The following is a 21575-nucleotide window of genomic DNA, read 5'->3' as shown; positions in this document are numbered from 1 at the left end:
CAATATTGTGAATTTAATTAATGCCATTGAATTGTATACTTGAAAGTGGTTAAATGGGGAAAACTGGATTGTACACCTGCTATCAGAATAATTTTTAAAAATCCTATAGAACTACTCAAGGAGTGAATCCTCATGTGATCTATGGGCTACAGTTAATAATAGAATTATAATAATATTGGTTCATCAACTGTAACAAAGTTACCACACTAATGCAAGATGCTAATAATAGGGAAAATTTTGTGGGGGGAAGTATATAGGAATTCTGTACATTCTATATAATTTTATGTAAAACTACAACTTGTCTAATTTAAAAATCTTCACCATGAGGCCTTGCAAAACCTTCAGTTGTCAAATAAATATTCAATAATTACTACAATAAACAAAGTTTCAACTAAACAAACCACCTAATGTTAGCAATTGAGGTTATGATAGTATCAGGAAGTACAGTAAAAAGAACCCCAAGTTAGCTAGTAAATAGTGGAGCCAGAATTCCAACACAATTATCCAAAGTCTTTCCATTATATAAATTGCCTCTCTCACTGTTAGCATTCCTAGAATTTTGTAAATTGGAAGACAAAGAGGAGAATGATCCACTTTTTAGCAGTTATAGATTGGCTATTTTTCTCGGCTCAGCCCATCTACAAGCAATGATGCTATGCTACCTCACTGGTCCTGTCAATTAAATTGCTCCACACTGCTTTTCTAGATGCCACATCCCTGGGTCACAATTTGGATGTTTGAACATAAACGCTACGTGCTGCTTAACAATCCACCGTTCTTTTGCTAGTTTTCTTTTGTATTTTTTTTGCATGGATTGGGGATAGCAGAAGTAGCAAGGGAATCCCTAAAATCCCATGTGTATCATGGTGCCTACAGGCATCATGGACTTTTACCTTCCTCTTCACACAGAACGTATGCTGAATCCTATTTTTCCTTGAGTCCATATTCATACTGTAAATACTTCTCTGTGAACAAGACTAGTTCTGGAGTGGAATAGAAAATATATGTGCCCAGGATTTTCCATTAGAATGCTCAGTGCCTACTCAGCCTATAAATCAGATTATTTTCCTAGTTCTCCCATCTTGTCCAGGTACAGGCTTCCACGATTTACTCCTCTAGTACCAGGTTCTAATTACCTCCGAGGAAGTTCTTAACCCCTGCCTTAAACACCACCACCAAGATCTGGTGGCAATCAAGACAGAAAAACTAGTCAAGGAGACCAGAGACATCAAAACCTCCTGACTGTTGCTCACTTCAGCAGCACATATACTAAAATGGCACGATAGGTAGAAGATTAGCATGGCCCCTATGCAAAGACAGCATACAAATTTATAATCCTTCATTTTTTTTTGTTTTTGTTTTTGTTTTTTACAATTAACAAAAAGATTTGTATTGGAACATTTACACTCAAGGAGGAAAGGGGCATCTGCATCATCAAATGTGGAATGTTGAAGAAATAGTTAAAATAAAGACTCCGAGGGCAACTGGGGTTGGCTCGGGCCAGAGTTCAGAGAGGCCTCTGCAGGTCAGTGCCAGGCTGCAGGGGCAACCTCCAGACCATGCCAGCCTCCTCCCCGATGCAGCACAGCTGTGCCTGGGACACAGAGTCTCTCAGGTGCTGGTGCAGCCAGCAAGCTCACTCCCCACTCTCCTCGCTTCTCTCTGTGATAATGTCTATCAGGCTCTGGAGCCCAAAGATAAAGCCAGCATCCTGGCCCTCGTGCACCATGCTGTCCTCACCATACAGCCTGCAGTTGGTATGTGCAAAGTCAATCATGCACACATCCACTGAGCTGGCACCAATGGGCTTGTAGGCATAGGCACCAGCAGACTCATCAGCTGACTCCTCTGACAGTTCCTTCAAGTCCTCAGCATCTGAGTCCAGGGCCACCTTGGGCTGCTCCTTCCCATTGTAGATGACCACCAGGGAGCTTCAGTAGAAGCGGTTGGACTTCTGCAGTTTCAATACCATCTTGAGCTCAGCCAGCTTCTTGAGCACAGGACCCAGAAGCTCATGGCGCAGGTACCACCCATTGTGGAAGAACTGGAAAAGTGCCTCCTTAAAGCCCTGCACCAACAGCTTCTGCTGCCCACTGCCTGCCTGGTACACCTGCACGCCACAAGGCGAACCCCGAAGACCGCAGATGTGCTCTGCTGGCATTTGCGGATCTGGTTAGCTGCCTTCTCCTCTGAAGCATCATCACCATGCTGGTGGATGCCCATCTTGAGATCCAGGACACAAGGCACCTCATAGCGGGAGGTCAGGTTCTCCAATAAGATAAATTTGTACTGTTTCCAATGCTTCACATTCCCCTTCATTCACTGTAACTGTTGCTGGTGACACTTCATACTACAAGTGTTACAGCGTTTAACTATAACATTCCCCTTTTTCTCTACACTGCAGTACAAAATTCTATATGCTTGGGAGTGACTGAGATGGAAAAGTTTATGTGGTATACATGTCTTCACAGTTTAGAAAAATCAACTAAAGATATAATGAAAATTAAATGTAATAATACATGATCTTGGACTAGATTATAATAATGGAGGAGAAAAGGTTCAAAAGGATATTATTGTAACATATGAGAAAAAATGGAATATAGACTGAAAGCTTTATATCAATGTTAAAGTTCTTGTACTTTATAACTGTATTTCAGGTGGTCACATGAGTGAATATCCTTATTCTTAGGAAACACACACAGAATTATGTGTTCAAGGAGCATGATGTATACATCTTACTCTCAAATGCTTAGAAAACTCATAGATAGATAGATAGGTGGATTGATAAATGGATAGATAAACAGAATGATACAGCAACTGTGGCATAACGTTAAAATTGGTGGATCTGAGCATCTGGAGGGAGGCTGCATATTGGAGTTCTCTGTATGGGTTTTGTATTATATTTGCAACTGTCCTGCAAGTTTGAAATTGTTTCAAGATAAAAGTTTAAGAAAAAAATCTCCTGATCAGACCATTTTATGCACATTGGGTATTTTTTAAACCCTTTATTATGGATTTGTATGGATTATATATTTAACATTCAAGAACCCATGACACAAATTCAACAATTATCAGCATTCTGCCATTTTTCTTTTATTTACTCCCATCCACTCACCATTCCCCACTCAATGATTTTTGCTTTGTTTGTTCAAATACATTGAAATGCACAAATCTTAACTGAAAAATTTTGGAAAATAGATAACATCTGTGTAACCCACACACACACTATCACGATATTGAACATTTCCACCTCTTCAGAGTTGTCTCATGTCTTTCCCCAGCCAATCCCCTCAATGTCCAGAGACAGCCAGTGTTCTGCTATATTTCATCATAGATTAGTTTAGCCTGTATTTGAACATCATATAAATGGAATCATACAGAATGTGTTGGTGGGGGAGCTGGGGCCTGGCTTCATTTTCTCAGCATAGTGTCTGTGGGAGTCATTCATGTTGTCTCTTTAAGTGGCTTCTCTCTCTCTTTTAGTAAGTAGTATTCCATTGTATGAATGTACCACAATTAGTTTATCCTTTCACTTGTTGATGGCCATTTGATTTGTTTCCAGTTTTTAACTATTGTGAATAAAAGTGCTATGAACACTCATATGCAAATCTTTTTGGATATATGCTTCCTTTTTTGTTTGATAACTACACAGGAGGGCAATTACTGAGTCAAAGGGTCAGTATGCATTTAATTTTATAAGAAAATAACAAACATTTCCCAATATACCCACCAGAAATGTATTAGAATTCTAGTTGTGCCATTTAAAAAAACTAAGTTAGTCATTCTAATAGATGTGTAGTGGTGTCACTGTAGTTTTAATATTAAATTGAATCTTTTGCCCATTTAAAAAGTAAGGTTGTTTTCTTTTTATTATTGACTGTAGGAATTGTTCATATATTCTTGATATGAGTCCTTCATCAGCTATATTTATTGAGGCATCATCACCTACATGTATGGCGAAGATTTTCTCCCAGTATGTGACTGTTCTGAACACCTCTTATTCAAGCCACTGGTGACGAAAGGATCTTCTGCCTTAAAGAGTAGGAAACGGCCACCACAGAAGACTCCACACTGACAGATGAGATTGGAAGCAGTTTATTAGTCACATATGTTCACAGCCCAGGGGAGGAGGACACACATGCCACACAGGATCATGGGGTTCGCGCTGAGGAGCAGAGTGAACCAGCAGAAACTGTGGGAGGCAGACTTTGGAATGAGAGGGTACAATGCCCCTCATCCCTGCAGGAAGATGTGATTGGTTTATTTGAATAATTTCAGGGGCTGGCAGGGAACTGAAGCCCATTAGGTTGAGGACCAGCTGGAGTACAGCTGGTCCAGCTGGTAGAGGAGCCAACAGGATGGGGAGTCTTTCCCACTGGGAGACAGGATATCTGGCGAGAACAGGGGAAGTCACTGTTAAGCCTTTGGGACCCTGTGAGGTTAAAAGATGTCAAAGCAGCACTTTAATATTTCATCTTAATTTCTGGCTTTACAATACAGTGGCATGCTCATTCCCTTTTCTAACAGTGTTTTTCAGTGTATGTAATGGTGTGTTTTTGTTTCTTCATTTTAGGTCTAATCAATTTTTCTTTTATGAATATTATTTTGAATCCTGTTTAAGAAATCTTTCTCTACCTCCAAGTAATAGAGATATGCTACAATGTTTACTTTTACAAGCTTTGTAGTTTTAGCTAGGATCCATCTGTGCCAGTTTGAATGTATTATGTCCCCCCAAATGCCATTATCTTTGATGTAATTTTGTGTGGGCAGACCTATCAGTGTTAATTAGATTGTAATTCCCTGAGTGTTTCCATGGAGATGTGACCTATCCAACTGTGAGTGATGACTCTGATTGGATAATTTCCATGGAGGTGTTGGCCCGCCCATTGGGTGGGTCTCAATTAAATTACTGGCGCACTATATAAGATCAGATGGAAGGAGTGAGCTTGCTACAGCCAAGGGGCACACTGAAGAATGCACAGGAGCTGCAGATGAGGGACAGTTTGAAGATGGCCATTGAAAGCAGACTCTTGCTCCAGAGAAGCTGAGAGAGGACAAATATCCCAAGTGCAACTAAGAGTGACATTTTTGAGGAACTTCAGCCTAGATAGGAATGTCCTTGGAGAAAGCCATTTTGAAACCAGAACTTTGGAGCAGATGCCAGCCATGTGCCTTCCCAGCTAACAGAGGTTTTCCAGATGCCATTGGCCATCCTCCAGTGAAGGTACCCGATTGTTGATGTGGTACCTTGGACACTTTATAGCCTTAAGACCGTAACTGTGTAACCAAATAAACTCCCTTTTATAAAAGCCAATCCATTTCCGGTGTTTTGCATTCTGGCAGCATTAGCAAACTAGAACAGATTTTGGTACCGGAAGTGGGGTGCTTTTGCTGCTGAGTTTGCAAATACCAAACATGTTGGAATGGCTTTTTAAATGGATAAGGGGAAGATTCTGGAAGAATTGTGAGGAGCTTGATAGAAAAGGCCTAAACTGCTTTGAAGAGACTGTTTGTGGAAATATGGACTCTAAAGATACTTCTGATGAGGACTTGAACAGAAATGATGAATGTGTTGTTGCAAACTGGAAGAAAGGCAATCCTTGTTTTAAAGTGGCAAAGAATTTGGCAAAATTGAGTCTTGGTGTCAGATAGAAGGAAGAATTTGAAAGCGCCAACCTGGAATACTTAGCTAAGGAGATCTCCAGACTATGTGTGGAGGATGTACCCTGGCTTCTCCTTGCAGCTTAGAGTAAAATGCGAGCAGAGAGAGATAAACTTAGAAGTGAACTCTTGAGTTCAAAGAAACCAGAAGCTGATAGCTTGGAAAATTACAGGCTTCCAGGGGGTGGAATCCCAGAAGCTATAGCCCCACAGGAGGATGTAACCAAACATGGAAACCAGCTGCCATTTCAGTACAAGCCAAGATTGGAAAAGGAGTTAAGCAGAAAAGATTTGTGGAAAGTCCTGTTGTCTGATGGCTTTGACCCCTGTGTGCTTCATGTGAAGTCAACAGACTTTTTGCAAGATCTTTATAGACAGAGCCATTGCCAGTCTGGACTGGAGGAAACAGACAAGGAACAAATTGAAGGAAAAAATTCTTCAAAGACAGAGCCATGGAGGTTGAGGTCTGGAGTCAAGAGGTCTTGGGCTGGGAGAGCAGAGCAGCACACACACATGGAAAGGGTGAGTTTGCCCCAGAGGTCAAGGGCGGGCCTTCCACCTCGATGCTCAGGAAAGGTGTTGTTACCTCAGGCCTCAAAGAGGGTAGAGCACATTCCCAGGGAATTGGGGAGAGCCTGGCTGCCACCACACTATTCTGAAGGGGTTGAGTGTGTGCCCTGGAGATGGAAGGGAATCTGGGTGCTGCCCTGATATTTGAGGAGGATGGGGCCGAGAAGGTGGTCTCCCCAATGTGTGGATATGTTGGAGCACTCAACCCAGCATTTGGAGAGGAAAGGACTGCCAAAAAGGCCCTTAGAAAGGGTTAGGCTCCCGCTCTCTCAAGCCCCAAGGATGCAACCTCATTCTGTTAATGACTCTCAGACTTTGAAATCGAATGGAGTTTGTCCTGTGGGTTTTAGGAACTGTTTTGGTCCTGTTAACCCCGTTTTCCTTACTCTTTCTCCTTATGGCAAGGGGAATGTTTATCCCATGAATGTCCCTCCTTTGTATATTGGAAGTACATAACTTGTTCTAAGTTCACAGATCCACAGCTAAAGGAAAATTATGCCTTAGGACTGACCACATCTATAATTGATTTTGATGGAATTTTGTACTTAACTATTGTTACTGAAATGATTTAAGTTTCTGTGATATTGTTGTGGGATGAATGTATTTTGTATATGGAAAGATAATGTCATTTTGGGGTCCAGGGGGTGGAATGTGCCAGTTTGAATATATTGTGTCCCCCAAAAGCCATTATCTTTGATGTAATCTTGTATGGTCAGACTTTATCAGTGTTGATTAGACTGTAATTCTTTGAGTGCTTCTGTGGAGATGCGCCCCACCCAGCTGTGGGTGATGGTTCTGATTGGATAATTTCCACGGAGGTGTTGCTCCGCCCATTTGGGGTGGAGCCATATAAATGAGCTGACATAACAGAATGAACACAGTGCAGCTGTGAGTGACATTCTGAAGAGGAGCTACAGCAAGAGGGACACTCTGAAGAATGCCCAGGAGCTGAGAGAGGAGCTGCAGATGAGAGACAGTTTGAAGACAGCCACTGAAAGCAGACTCTTGCTCCGGAGAAGCTAAGAGAGGACAAAGACCCCAAGAGCAACTAAGAGTGACATTTTTGAGGAACTGCAGCCTAGAGAGGAACATCCTGGGAGAAAGCCATTTTGAAACCAGAACTTTGGAGCAGACGCCAGCTGCGTGCCTTCCCAGCTAACAGAGATTTCCCGGACACCATTGGCCATTGTCCAGTGAAGGTACCCTTTGTTGATGGATGCTTTATGGCCTTAAGACTGTAACTTTGTAACTAAATAAACCCCCTTTTATAAAAGCCAATCCATTTCTGGTGTTTTGCATTCTGGCAGCATTAGCAAACTAGAACACCCCTCCATTCATTTATTGTGCATTTATTTTGCTTTAAGTCCTTGAACATATTTTATTAACTGCTTTAAAGTTCTTTGCTAATTTCAACACTAGTTCACCTGGGGTTGGTAGCTATTGGCTGCTTTTTTCTCAAGTATGAATCAAATTATCTCATTTCTTCACAAGACTACTATATTTTTATTAAAAATAATTACGAGGGAAATATTGTAGAATCTCTGGATTCTTTTGTTGTTCTTCTGAAGAGTGGTTTTTGTTTTAGTGGGCAATTATTTGACTGGACTCAAAATCCAAACTCTCTCTCCCATGAAGTAGGCAAAAGCTAAGATTTCTGTTTAATTACCTTGGTTTCCGTATGATGCCTTTTCACCAGAGTCTCTGGTTCTACCCTAACACATGCATAGTTTAGCAGTCTATTTGGGTGGATTTTATTTGCAGAGTTGGGGATTCTTACCCTCTGGGGCTTTATCCCTTTAGTATCCCCCCTCCCCAACTTTCTAGAAGATCTCCAGCACAAAATTCTCTCTTATAACACTTCAATCCAGTAATCTGCAGGTTTCTACTGTCCAGAGCCATAGATTAGGGAGTACCCTCAAGAAAAAAGTTGCAAGCTCAACTTTAACCAAGTGTTGTGCCTGTATTTCAAGGGTAGAGCCCCTCCAGTTTCTGTTTGCTTTCACTCTCCATTGCTGTAAATTTTACTTTACATATTTTGCTTAGATTTTCTAATTATTTTCTGTGAAAGCATTAGTCTGACCAAGCTATTCTGCCACAAACCTGAACTCTCACACAATGAATTTTAAACTTGCCTTATGATAAACTAAGTAATTCCTAATTCCTGACTTTTACCTGAACTGGCATTCGATTATTTTTTTTTCCTTTAGTGGAAGTCCAGCAGATCAGACCATGTCAGGATTGCCTATGGATATTTCTCTCAAACTCTGTAGCCAAGCCAAGAAGAATAGTAAGTTGAAAAGGACCACATCCTCCCTCATAAAGGTAACCATAATCATTTCTCAAAGATCATATTTCGATGCTCTTGTTGAGACTGTATCCCCTCCTAATAATATTTTTTAAAAACAAACTTATGGACTTGTAAACTTCAGAAAATCTGTTTTTGGAACAAAATGTCCCTCTCTTGCCTCCTTTCCTTAATTGGCTTAGAACTTTGTCATCCCTTTTTGTTACAGGTTAAAATATTATAACCTGATCTCATCTTTCTAGAGCCTAGACACAGCTACATTGCAGGGGAAAGAGCCACCAACTTTTTGCCAGCCCACTTAATCATTGAAGTGTGTCCAGGTTTTATATAAATTCAGTCTTTTTTTTCACTTGGTAGAACAATAAAAAAATTAAAATGAAAGAAAATTCTTAAAATTTAATTCTGAGATTTAAAAGGAAGCTAGTTATCATTGATATATATTTTTATGAAAATAATATGGTAAAAAATTATATAAGGAATAAAACACTTACAACAGAATTTCACTACACCCTTACCAGATCAACATAAATTAAAAGAATAACAATACCAAGTGTTGAAAGAATGTGGAATAACTGAAATGTTCATCACTGGGTGTGATAATTGACACATCCACTTTGAGAAAACATTTTTTGGCATTAACTTGTAATGTTGATATATGCAAATCCTTCAACCCAGCAATTCCACACTTTATTAATTCTCTGAAGAATTTCATGCACATGTGCTCTAAGACACATGTAAAATAATGTTCAGTGCAGCACTTTTGTGCAATAGCCAAAACTTGGAAACAACCAAAATAGCGATCAACATTAGAATGGATGAATATGCTGTGGTGTATGCACATACATAAAAACTATAAAGAAATGACCATAAATTATACACAAATGAAAACAAACTATAATGCCATGGAACAACATGGGATAACCTTACAAACATAATGTTGGGTAAAAGAGGCATGTTGCAAAGGAATACAGATCACATGATTCAATTAACATAAAGTTCAAAATAGACCTTTAAACTATATGATGTAGGGGTCATATGTAAGCAGTAAAACTAAAAGGAAAAACAAGGAAATAATTACTCTAAATGTCAAAGAAATGGGGGAGGGGAGAGAGGATGCTATGGTAGAGCTGATGGCTATGCATATTTTGTTTATATTTATTAAACTGTATATTTATGCTAATGCACTTTTCTATATGCATGTTGTATTTCACAACATTTTTAATAAAATAAAGGAAATATTAAGGACACCGAGGGTCTCCAAATATTTGGTACTTTAGTACTTCTAGTGCTTTAAGAAAGTTTTAAAATGTACTTATTTGCCACCAACATCACCCACTACTAGCACCACCAGGCTTTCCCTATTGTCTAAGAATTTCAAAGGATTCCCATTTATATGTATTTACTCAATAGAATGTTTCATTCATATCTGTGTCATAGAGGGTTGATGAGAAAAGTTTTAGTGATGATAGTTGTGGAAAGTCCATTAAAAGTACTAAGGATTTCTCCTCTGCCTTAACTTTAGTAATTTGGCATTCACATAAGTCCATTATGTTTTCAACGGTAGGTTCGGAGGCAACAACAAACATGTAAGTATTGCTGTTTTTCCTCTGACAAACTATCAGGTCTTCTACTGTAGGTTGTAAGAGCATCTCTCTGTATGTGAGGTATCAGCCACCCTGGGGTCTTCTGTCACAGTGTACTCTGGAATAAACCAGCTGCCCCAAGATCTCCAATCACCACATCTCCCCAAGGTTTCAAAGATCAATCTCATTTTGCCTCACATTCACCTTAATTATCATTTTCTAGTGATGAGTCTCTGAGGTGGCTTATCCTCATAAGACTCTACTCCTCCCTTAATCCACCTCCATATTCCACTCCTCCCTGCCCTCCCTTACTCTTGCTGTTCACCCTCTAGCTTTCATTCTCTGTCATCCTCTGGACATTCCCTTCACCTTCTTCATCTTCCCTTCATACTTCTCAAGCAATAACTCCCATATCTCATCCTTCACATAACACCCCATGCCATCCATTGCCACTTCCAAGCCAGTTTCATATTTAAAAAAGAAAAGAAAAATATTACATCCAGGACATTTGAGCAAACTTTGCTCCTTTCCTATTCACCTGATCACTCTCTCCCATTCATGAATGACTCTAACACCTAATTACTGTCTTCCTCTCTGCATTGCTCCAGCATTCATTCCTGATAATTTCAATATTACCTTAGATCATGAATTGCCAACAGTGGCACTATCGACATTTTGGGTGGTATAATTTGTTGTGAGGGGGCTGTCCTGTGCATTGTAGAATAGATGGCAGCATCCCTGCAGTAGCATGCCCCAGCTGTAACAACAAAAAATATCTCCAGACTTTACTAAATGTCTCCTCAGAGGGCAACCCCCCATCCCAGTAGAGAATCTTTGCTTTAAATGATCCATCTAATACTATAGATTTTTAGCTCCTTGGCCCTGTTAGCTCCTACAATCACATTCTCCACCAACTGCAGAAAACTTCAAGGGGTTATAGCCTGGACCTTGTCATCATAAAAATTTGTACCACTTCCCAAATATCAATTTTAAACATTCCACCCTGTGAGCCTTCTCATCTCTACTTCCAGTTCACTTACTCTAATACTCAAACTCCATCAATTCTCCAAACTCATTTTGGTTACAATTATCACCTTTCCCTGTCCCCAGTCACCTCCCTTCTCAGCTTTGATTCCAAAATGTAGTATTATAACTTTTACTCATATCCTTATCTCCCTTACCCTTTCCTTTGAATGAATTAATTCAATTTTTGCTTACCTGGCAAAATCTCGGCTCTGATAAAACCCCAGCTACCTGCTTATGCTGTATCTGTACCAGAGTTGAAAGTTGCTAGAGAAAATTACTCCATCAGGCTAACAAGATTCATTTCAAATATGTGACCACAAGTCTCAAATGGACACTCAAGATTGCTAGACAACTCTGCTCTACTTTCTTATGAAATTCATTCTCATATTTTCATTGATAGCTGTTTCATACTTTCTGCTCTCTATATAAATTCTCAATACTTCTTTCAATCCAAGCTTTCAAGTGACAATTTTGCCTTTAAAGAAAAACAAATGACTGCTAAAACTACCTTATCTACAGATACCAACCCCTCCAGTCTATTTGAATCTGTGCTTATATACACTGCCTCTTCCTTGTTTCAATAGACTAGTGTCTAAAACCAAACTTTCCACTTGTACTCTGGGTGCCACTCTTTCCTTTCATGGCTCCTACAATCAAACTCTACCTCCAATGGCAAAATCTCCCTTTTCCATTGGATAATTCCCTATAACACAAATATTCCTCAATATCATTCCTCCAAAAACAAATAAACAAAACATTCCCCACAACCCTGATTGTTTTCAATAGCCTCCTGTGCCAGTTTGAATACATTGTGTCCCCCAAATGCCATTATCTTTGATGTAATCTTGTGTGGGCAGATGTTATCAGTGTTAATTAGATTGTAATTCTTTGAGTGTCTCTGTGGAGATGCACCCCACTCAGCTGTGGGTGATGACTCTGATTGGATAATTTCCATGGAGGTGTTGGCTCGCCCATTGGGTAGGTCTGAATTAAATTACTGGCACACTATATAAGGTCAGACAGAAGAAGCGAGCTTGCTACAGCCAAGAGGGACACTTTGAAGAAAGCACAGGAGCTGCAGATGAGAGACATTTTGAAGACTGCCAGTGAAAGCAGACTCTTGCTCCAGAGAAACTAAGCGAGGACAAATACCCCAAGTGCAACCAAGAGTGACATTTTTGAGGAACTGCAGCCTAGAGAGGAACGTCCTGGGAGAAAGCCATTTTGAAACCAGAACTTTGGAGCAGATGCCAGCCACATGCCTTCCCAGCTAACAGGTTTTCCAGACACCATTGGCCATCCTCCAGTGAAGGTACCTGATTGCCTTGGACACTTTATGGCCTTAGGACTGTAACTGTGTAACCAAATAAACCCCTTTTATAAAAGCCAATCCTTCTCAGGTGTTTTGCATTCTGGCAGCATTAGCAAACTACAACACCTCCTCAATACTGTTCCACAAGTTTGTCCCCAAGCTCTGACCTATTTTCCTCTTCTCTATCCACATTAGCCTCTTGATAGTTCTTGAATACACCAAAGCCCTTGTACAAGTTGCTCTTTCTGACTGCTCTCCTCTCAGATGTCTGGGTGACCCTCTCCTCACCTCTCTTTACTCAAACATCATAGTGTACTTAAAAATTGCAAACTCAACTCCCAATACCTCCAGACACTTAACACTATCTAACATCATATGTGTTTTACTTATTTTGTTGATTGTCTTTCCCATTCTACTATGATAAAAGTTCCATGAAGAGAAGAAATTTTTCCTGCTTTTTCATTGCTGTACTACAAGCACCTGGAACAGTGCCTAGTACAATGTTGATGCGCTATAAATATTTGTTGAATGGGTGAATAAATAAATAAGCAATGAAACAAGAACAAATGAATGAAAGTGTTTATCTGTTTACTGCCTATCTCCTTCAACAAGAGTGTATGCTTCATGAGAGCAGTGATTGTTTTACTCTTCACTTTTGCAAGCCTAGTGCCTAGAATAGAATAGTAAGTGTTCAATGAATGTTTTTTGGCTAATCTTTAAATGGTTGCCTTCTTTTCATTTTCCATGTGTTCCAGGTTACTAAAGCTGCCATTATGCAAAATACCAGAAACAGATCGGCTTTTATAACAGGGATTTATTAGGTTACAAATTTACAGTTCTAAGGCCAGAAAAGTGTTCAAACTAAGGCATCAACAAGAGGAAACCTTCACGGAGGGAAGGCCAATGGCATCCAGAACACCTCTGTCAGCTGGGAAGGCACATGGCTAGTGCCTGCTGGTCCTTTGCTCCTGGGATGTATTTCAAAATGGCTTTCTTCAAAATGTCCCTGCGCTTCCATCTCTCTTAGCTTCTCTCAGCTCTCTGCTTGGTTCTCCTGGGGCATTTCTCTCTAAGCATCTCGGAGTCCTTTCTTAGCTTCTCTAGGGCAAACTCTGGGCTTCTTCTCTTAGTTTAGCATCTTCAAACATCCTTCTGTCTGCTTCTCCCAGTGTCTCCCAGCGTTTCCAAGTGCCTGGGTCTGTGTCGGCTCTGAGCTTCTCCTGGGGGCAAACTCTGGATTGCATATCTTAGCTTCTCTCCAAAATGTCTCTTTCAGCTTCCCTGAGCTCCTTCTCTCTGTGAGCTCTTTCCTAAAGGACTCCAGCAAACTAATCAAGACCCACCCTGAATGTAAGGGTTCACACTCCATGGAAACAATTTAATCAAAATATCTCACCCACAGTTGGGTAGGTCACATCTCCATGGAAACATTCAATCAAAAGGTCCCAACCCATAAAATTGGATTAAAAGACCATAGCTTCTCTGGGGTCCATAACAGTTTCAAACCAGCACACCATGTCTCTAAACAAATGCCAGGTCCTCAAAGATTCCCTCCCCACTTTCCTCAGTCACTTTCTAATGGAGTACCCCAACTTATTTTATGGCTCTTATTAGTACCTGAAATTATTTCATTTATTTATTACCTTACAAGTCTCCCTTCATTATAATGGGCAGGCAGCTACTCTGTCTTGTCTTGTTCTCTCCCATTTCCCCAGTTTATGGAACAGCATTTTGTACGCAGTGGATGCTCAAATAATAATACTTTGCATACTAAATGACATTTAATTATTCATTTGTTTATTAATTAAATAAATAGTTATTGAACACATTCCTTGCTGGGGGAGACAAGGTGAACTTGCTTCTTCAACAAATCATAAATCTAGGGGGAAAACAAACATGTTAACAACTACCACTGACAAAAAGCATTCCTTTTCCATGTCCTTCCCCAGTATTTGCCCCTTTTCTTCCTCAGACTACCACCAATAAAAATTATTTCCTTGCTATTCACAGGTCCACTGGTACCCACAAATTGTCTTTTGGTTGTCCCTAATTTCCTGATAACTAGGAGTTCAACAAGGAACGCTGGATACTGCGTGGTGTAATGACTCATAATCCCTTACATAAGGAGTCTGCAGGGACTCACAGTTCCTGAAAACCACACCCTCCTTCAGAAGCTGCTTTTAGCCCATGCTCTGATGCAGAGCAGTACCAGGACACAGCAAAACCAACTGGTGAAAAACACCTTTATGTGCCCAGAATGGCATTACTTAAGCTCATTTTCTGTAAAATCTAGAACCTGCATCTTCCAAAACATTCAGAATTTTTAATGCTTTTGTGTTTCCCACAGATAACAATTTCACCACTTTTACCAAACTGGAGTAAAATGAGTGCTTTTCCTTGGACATGACTGTAATTTCAGATCAACATTTAAGTAATGTATACTGCAGCTACCTATTATCCACCGACCCCATATGCCCAGTTAGCACTGTGAGCAGATAGAATGGGTACATCACATGTTCTTGGTGCTATGGGGAAAGACCGCCATTTAAAATGGCTTCCTTTACCCCTGGATTTATTATTTTAATTTAAAACTTTTTCCCCTTTTGAAATGCAAATATGATTAAAGGGGTACACTTCAAATTGATTCTTGTCACTGTTTTTAGATGCAACCTGGTACCCAGACTCTAAAGCCCTTCTTTGCTACAGCTGTAGCCACTTGGCCCTCACTTGAGGCTCTCAGAGAACTAGGATAATTTGACCTATAATTTGACCTTAGACAGAAGGCTTTAGTAAGCTTAGCATATGCTACTCTGGAACTCATCAACACAATACCTGCTACTTGGCCTTGTCTGTACCAGGCATTCTGCTAGGGAACAAAGAGCTATTGATGTATAAAGTAAGACATGGTCCCTGATCCCAGGGAATTCAAAGTTTGATGGGGGAGACAGACCATGAAAAGTAAACAAGTAAATAAATAAATGATTTCAAATTACTGTAAATGTTAGTGAAGGAAATTAACAGTGGAAAAGGATATTCAGGACTGGAGGAGGTAACATACAAACAGTAATAGTAATTACAAATCTCAAATTCATCTCTGAGAAATACAATTCAATGTTAATGCAAAGGAACACTGCTTTTGACAAACATCCCAGCAATATTTCTCAACTAAATCCAGAGGGGAAAATGTCTTCTTTCCTTTGTAAAAGTAAGATCCATTCTTACCAAGGGCCTCTCCAGGCTTTTAAACATAATTTCTCCTCCCTAACCTCTATTTCTTGCATACATTGTGATGGTTTGGAGATATGTACCCAAGAAAAAAACATGTTCTTAAACCATTCCTGTGGGTGTGAACCCATTGTATGTAGGACCTTTTGATGAGGTTACTTCAATTAAAGTGTGGCCCAACTCAATCAGAATGGGAATTAATCCTATTACTGGAGTCCTTTACAGGCAGAATGAAATTCAGGCAAACAGAGATAAAGGCAGAGTGAGTAGCCAGAAGTTGAACATTAATGGAACCCATAAGAGAAGGAACAGGGCAGAAGAGGCCACCATATGTACTGCCATGTGACAGAGGAGGCCAGCCCCAAACCAGTCTTCAGGAAGAAAGCATTGCTTTGGTGATGCCTTGATTTGGATGTCTCCTAGCCTCAAAACCATGAGCTAATAAATTGTTGTTTAAGCCAATCCATTGCATGGTATTTGCTTGAGTAGCCAAGGAAACTAAAACACACATACAATCTTGAAATTAAAATAAGATAATGAAGCCATGGAACTTAAGATTATATATGTTTATATAATCTTAAATTCCATGGTAAGAACATTTTGAGTCTAGCAGAACACTCTTCATTAAGAAGTATATGAGCCTTCAAATACCATAATCTCATTGTCTATGATATTAGTCTTCTTATGCCTGGGAACCTAAATAAAAGTGACCTTATCACCAGACTCACACAGGATCCAGTTAGATCCTTTAAATTACTTCAGCAGATTTTTAATTCCTTACTAATTCAACCAGACTTACACTGGAAAAATGCACAAATTATTTCTCTTCACATTGCACTAAGATTTAAATTTCCTAAGCTCAATTATAATTATAAAGAAACTATTTATAAATAAATCATTAGGTAATAAAGAAACCTAGTGTACTGGTTTGTATATATTATGTCCCCCAGAAAAAGCCATGGTCTTTGATGTAATCTTGTGGGGGCAGACATATTAGTGGGGATTAAGTTGGAACGTTTGGATTAGGTTGTTTCCATGGAAATGTGCCCCACCCAACTGTGGGTGATAACTCTGCCTGGATAATTTTCATGGAGATGTGGCCCCACCCATTCAGCATGGGCCTTGATTAGTTTACTGGAGCACTATATAAGCTCAGACAGAAGAAGTGGGCTTGCTACAGCCAAGAGGGACACTTTGAAGAATGCACAGGAGCTGAGAGAGTAACTGCAGACGAGACACAGTTTGAAGACGGCAGTTGAAAACAGACTCTTGCTCCAGAGAAGCAAAGAGAGGACAAACTCCCCAAGAGCAAGTGAGAGTGACATTTTGGAGAGAAGCTGAAGCCTAAAGAAGAACATCCTGGGAGAAAGCCATTTTGAAACCAGAACTTTGGAGCAGATGCCAGCCATGTACCCAATTGTTGATGGACACTATATGGCCTTAAGACTGTAACTGTTTAACCAAATAAACTACCTTTTATAAAAGCCAATCCATTTCTGGTATTTTGCATTCCAGCAGCATTAGCAAACTAGAACACACAGTGATTTGGTTTTCCTATTAATAACTGGATTTTGAGAATTAACTTTTACAAAAAAAATCCTCCTTCAGAAACCTAGTTCTGTTTTCTGAGCATGTTACATTGAAGGATTTCTGGTTTCCTACAAATTTCAGTAAGAAATAAATAGTTAGGGACTGGGAGTTGGGAAAGTGTTAAAGATATCCCCTTTATTGCCATGATGATGATGATGATGATGTTCCTCCTTTTTAAACAAAGACGGAATATTTATTGGAAGATGTATAAGGGTACCATTGATTGATCCAAAAGCTTACTGTAATAAACTAAGCAAAAAAGAAATTTGCACAAACAACTGGGTTTCTAATTATAGTGAGTCACCATTCAAATCAATTCTCATTTTCAATGGAGCCTTTTGGAGGAAATTCCCTATAAGACATAAATTATGGACTGAATTGTGTGAAAGATCCACGTGTTGATTAATGTCATCCTGCAGGAAATTCTCTAATGGCCTGGCACAAGGCTATGTATGTCATTCTGTCTGATCAATATTTTTATTAACAATTTGGGCAAACTATTGGAAAGTATATTCATCAGGTGCATATGTGACAAAATTGAGAAAGAAAAATAATTCATTGGCTACACTTTACAGACCGAAAAAAAGTTGCTAAATAGCTGAAACTAACTTTATATAAAAAGTCCTGAACTTCAAAAGCTTAGCTGCACTATTCAGAATCTAGAGAAAACTGATTTAATGACAATTTGTGCTATTAATAAAGATGGATTCATAAGATTTTTAAGGACAGCAATTTAACTATGATCTATTAGATGACAGACCATTAAGTTCCACAATCTCAGGGACTGTGCCTAGTTTTTTCACTGTCATATCCTCAGCAACTGGCACACATTAGGCACTTAATAAATATTAAATAAATAAATAAATAAGGCAGTGCAAAATGGCTACCAAAGAGGTATTTTATGGTCTATATCAGTAGTGCTACTATATCCAGAGAAGAAGAAGTAATGGCTCCACTGTGTCAACACTAGTCAACATTTATTTGGTATTCATTTTGGTCCAGCCACATATTAGACATTGCTACAGTGTTGCAAATTTAAAGGTGAAACATATATTGAGAGAGTATTGAAACCATTTTATAAAATAAACCTGATGATCGAGCTATAAATATTAATATTAAAAGATACAAATGTAGGCATGGTGACTGACTTCACTTATTGGAAGAAGTGTCAAATGGAAATAGATGTACTCTCTGTAGTAACTGAGTTCAGAACCAGGACCAAGAGATCAGATTACTGGGAGGTATATTTTAATTACAATATGAAAGCCCTTTCTTCAACAAGAGGACTGTACTACTATAAAACACACTGCTTTGAGAAGCAATAGGTTTTCCATTACTGAACTTTTCAAGCAGTGACCAGATTAGAACTGTTAAAAGAGGAATTCATTTGCTCTTCAACAAAGCTTTCATTAAGTACTTACTATGTGCTAGATTTGCCAGGTGGATGATATAGAATAAGGCATTCCAGGAAAAAGGGAACCATATGTTGAAAAGCCTCAGTGATGAGAGATACATGACTCATGAGGGAATTAATTTGTTCTAGATGTAAAGTGGGAGGAAGGCTGGAAAGAGATGAAGTGGAAAAGGAAGATAGAGGCCATATGCTATGTGTAGGGTTTTAACCTAGCCATTATTTCCCCCTGATCTTGCATACATTCAAAAAGCAAAACCATGTTTCAGATACACTGATGCCAAGTATACTTTATCAGACATTTAAGAATTTCCCAAGAAAATAGATGTTCTAGTTTGCTAATGCTGCCGGAATGCAAAACACCAGAGATGGATTGGCTTTTATAAAAAGGGGTTTATTTGGTTACACAGTTACAGTCTTAAGGCCATAAAGTGTCCAAGGTACCACATCAGCAATCGGGGTACCTTACTGGAGGATGGCCAATGGTGTCCGGAAAACCTCTGTTAGTGGGAAGGCACATAGCTGGCATCTGCTCCAAAGTTCTGGTTTCAAAATGGCTTTCTCCCAGAATGTTCCTCTCTAGGCTGCAGTTCCTCAAAAATGTCACTCTTGGTTGCACTTGGGTTATTTGTCCTCTCTTAGCTTTTCCAGAGCAAGAGTCTGCTTTCAACAGCCATCTTCAAACTGTCTCTAATCTGCAGCTCCTGTGCTTTCTTCAAAGTGTCCCTCTTGGTTGTAGCTCCTCTTCAAAATGTCACTTCCGGCTGCACTGAGTTCCTTCTGTTTGTCAGCTCATTTATATGGCTCCAGTGATTTAATTTAGATTCACCCTGAATGGGTGGGATAACACCTCCATGGAAATTATCCAACCAGAGTCATCACCCACAGTTGGGTGGGGCAAATTTCCAAGGAAACACTCAAGGAATCACAATCTAATTAACACTGATAAGTGTGCCCACACAAGATTACATCAAAGAACATGGCTTTTTCTGGGGGACATAATATATACAAACCAGTACAATAGATGTAAGAAGTGACCACAGATTCTAACTGTATCTTCAAGTCAAATCTGAAACCACCACCTACTAACCCACTTTTCTACTTTTTCCAGCCTCTCTATTACTGGTTTGCAGAAGTTTCCATTTCCTTTGTTTAAGCTCCCACCTCCTCATGTTTATTCCGAAGCTTGTCTCACCACAAGAAAAGTTACTGTTTCCTCTCCCTTTGCAGCACTTAACTAAAGCCAGTTCCAGCCAGGTCTAGCCATTAGGGCATGCATAGTCAGGAGAAGCCCTGACCTAAAGTCACCTCTGCCTAATTATAATATGGTAGTAAAAATCACACCCACTGATCATGCTAAGCCACCCTTTCTGAACATGCAATGCATGAAGTAACATGTTACAACTGCACATACTCTACTTTAGCCTACCCCTTAACCCATGTCATCTTACCCTGTCCTTAGCCCACTGCAGCAACCTGTGGCCTGAGCAAAACAGGCCTGCAGATCTTCGGTGCACAAAAGTCTGCATGACCTAGGCAGCTAAATGTTTAACCTATTGTCTTTCTAAGCCAGTAGAGAAAAAAGGGTAAATTGACTTTAAAATGTAACTTTATGCAAGCAGGCAGGAAATGAGAGGGTCTTAGTCTCACAAAAAGAGCAAATGTAATTGTTCAAGTGTTATTCTAGTCCTTCCTGCACCACCCCCCAGGTCAAAGTAACCTGTTCCTGCATCTATGCTTCCCCCACCCTTAGGAAGGCCTTTGTCTTAAACCCTTATAAAAGGCTTTCTGCCCTTTTTGCAACACTCAGTCACTTCCCTGCAAATGCAATGCCTGTCTGGCCTGAGAGAGCCGTCATGATCTCTCCAGGACTTCTCACCGTGTAAGTAAGCCCTGAATAAAAGTTCGTGTATCAGAAAATGCTCGTTGTCTTCTTTGGCCTTTGGACGGGCATGGCCCTCTTGGGCTGCGACACCCACCTTCCCCAAATGGTGTAAAACTCCTAGAGCCCTTCTGTTCGGGTAGACAGATCTGAGGTTTACTTCCTATGTTCTTGCAGAGCTGCTCATGATAAACTCTTTTCTTGAAATCGTGGTGTCATGGAATTGACTTCTGTGCACCTCATGCAACAAGGCTGCATTGGGCAGGAACAATTTGGTAACCCACATGGGACCCCTTTCTGAGTCTCCACGGCCCTGTGGGATGCAGATTTCCAGCTGCTGACCATGTGTAGCCACCTAGACTGGTGTAGTCTAGAGGCTCAATGCATCATCAGCCCTATAGCACAGTTTCATTGCAAGAGGAGAAATGGTTCCAGATACAGACATCTTCGAAGTGAGTAACTTTGTTGTAGTGCCTACTCTTTGCAAAGCCTGTTCATTTGTACTGGTTTTCTGGTTATTTGCTGTTGATTAAGATTGTGGGTTCAAGTTCCACCTTAGTCCAGCCTGTATACTGGGTACTGGTCCCAGGCTTATAAGAGTTAGTCACTGAAAGGGCTCATGTTCTGGTTCCAAAGTTCTGAACCTGGTTTTACCAGTCCACTCTGGTATAGAATCATTGTCTACCACGTCTAAGTCTAACTGTGTTTAGTTCTGTGTACACTTTGCCTTAGCGTGCTAAAAGTTACAACCATGGGAACTGTTAACAGCATAAATGGCTGCAGCACTTTAAAGTGTATTTTAGATAATTGGTCTATGTTTAGTCATGAACCAATGAAAATGAAAAAGATGATATTTTTCCGTAACATGGCATGGCCTCAATATAAGTTAAAGTCTGTAGAAAACTGGCTGGAAAATGGGACCCTTAATTATAACACTATATTGCAACTGGAATTATTTTGTTAAAGGGAAGAGAAATGGGATGAAATCCTGTATGTTCAATCCTTCATGG

General features: G+C 39.9%; 1 non-coding gene and 1 pseudogene across 1 annotated transcript; one reads left to right on the top strand and one right to left on the bottom strand.

Moving 5' to 3' along the window:
* Positions 1-1245: 1245 nt before the first annotated feature.
* LOC119535599 lies at positions 1246-1351 on the top strand. The gene has a single exon (XR_005217220.1). It is a non-coding gene; the product is annotated as a U6 spliceosomal RNA (small nuclear RNA).
* A 285-nt stretch (positions 1352-1636) lies between these two features.
* On the bottom strand, positions 1637-10793 carry LOC119535222 (annotated as a pseudogene).
* Between the last annotated feature and the right edge of the window lie 10782 nt (positions 10794-21575).

This window comes from Choloepus didactylus, chromosome 5 (genome assembly GCF_015220235.1).
Source record: "Choloepus didactylus isolate mChoDid1 chromosome 5, mChoDid1.pri, whole genome shotgun sequence".
In the NCBI taxonomy this organism is placed as follows: domain Eukaryota; kingdom Metazoa; phylum Chordata; class Mammalia; order Pilosa; family Megalonychidae; genus Choloepus; species Choloepus didactylus.
The sequence above is the reverse complement of the archived record's forward strand: the minus strand, read 5'-3'. Positions and strand labels throughout refer to the sequence as shown.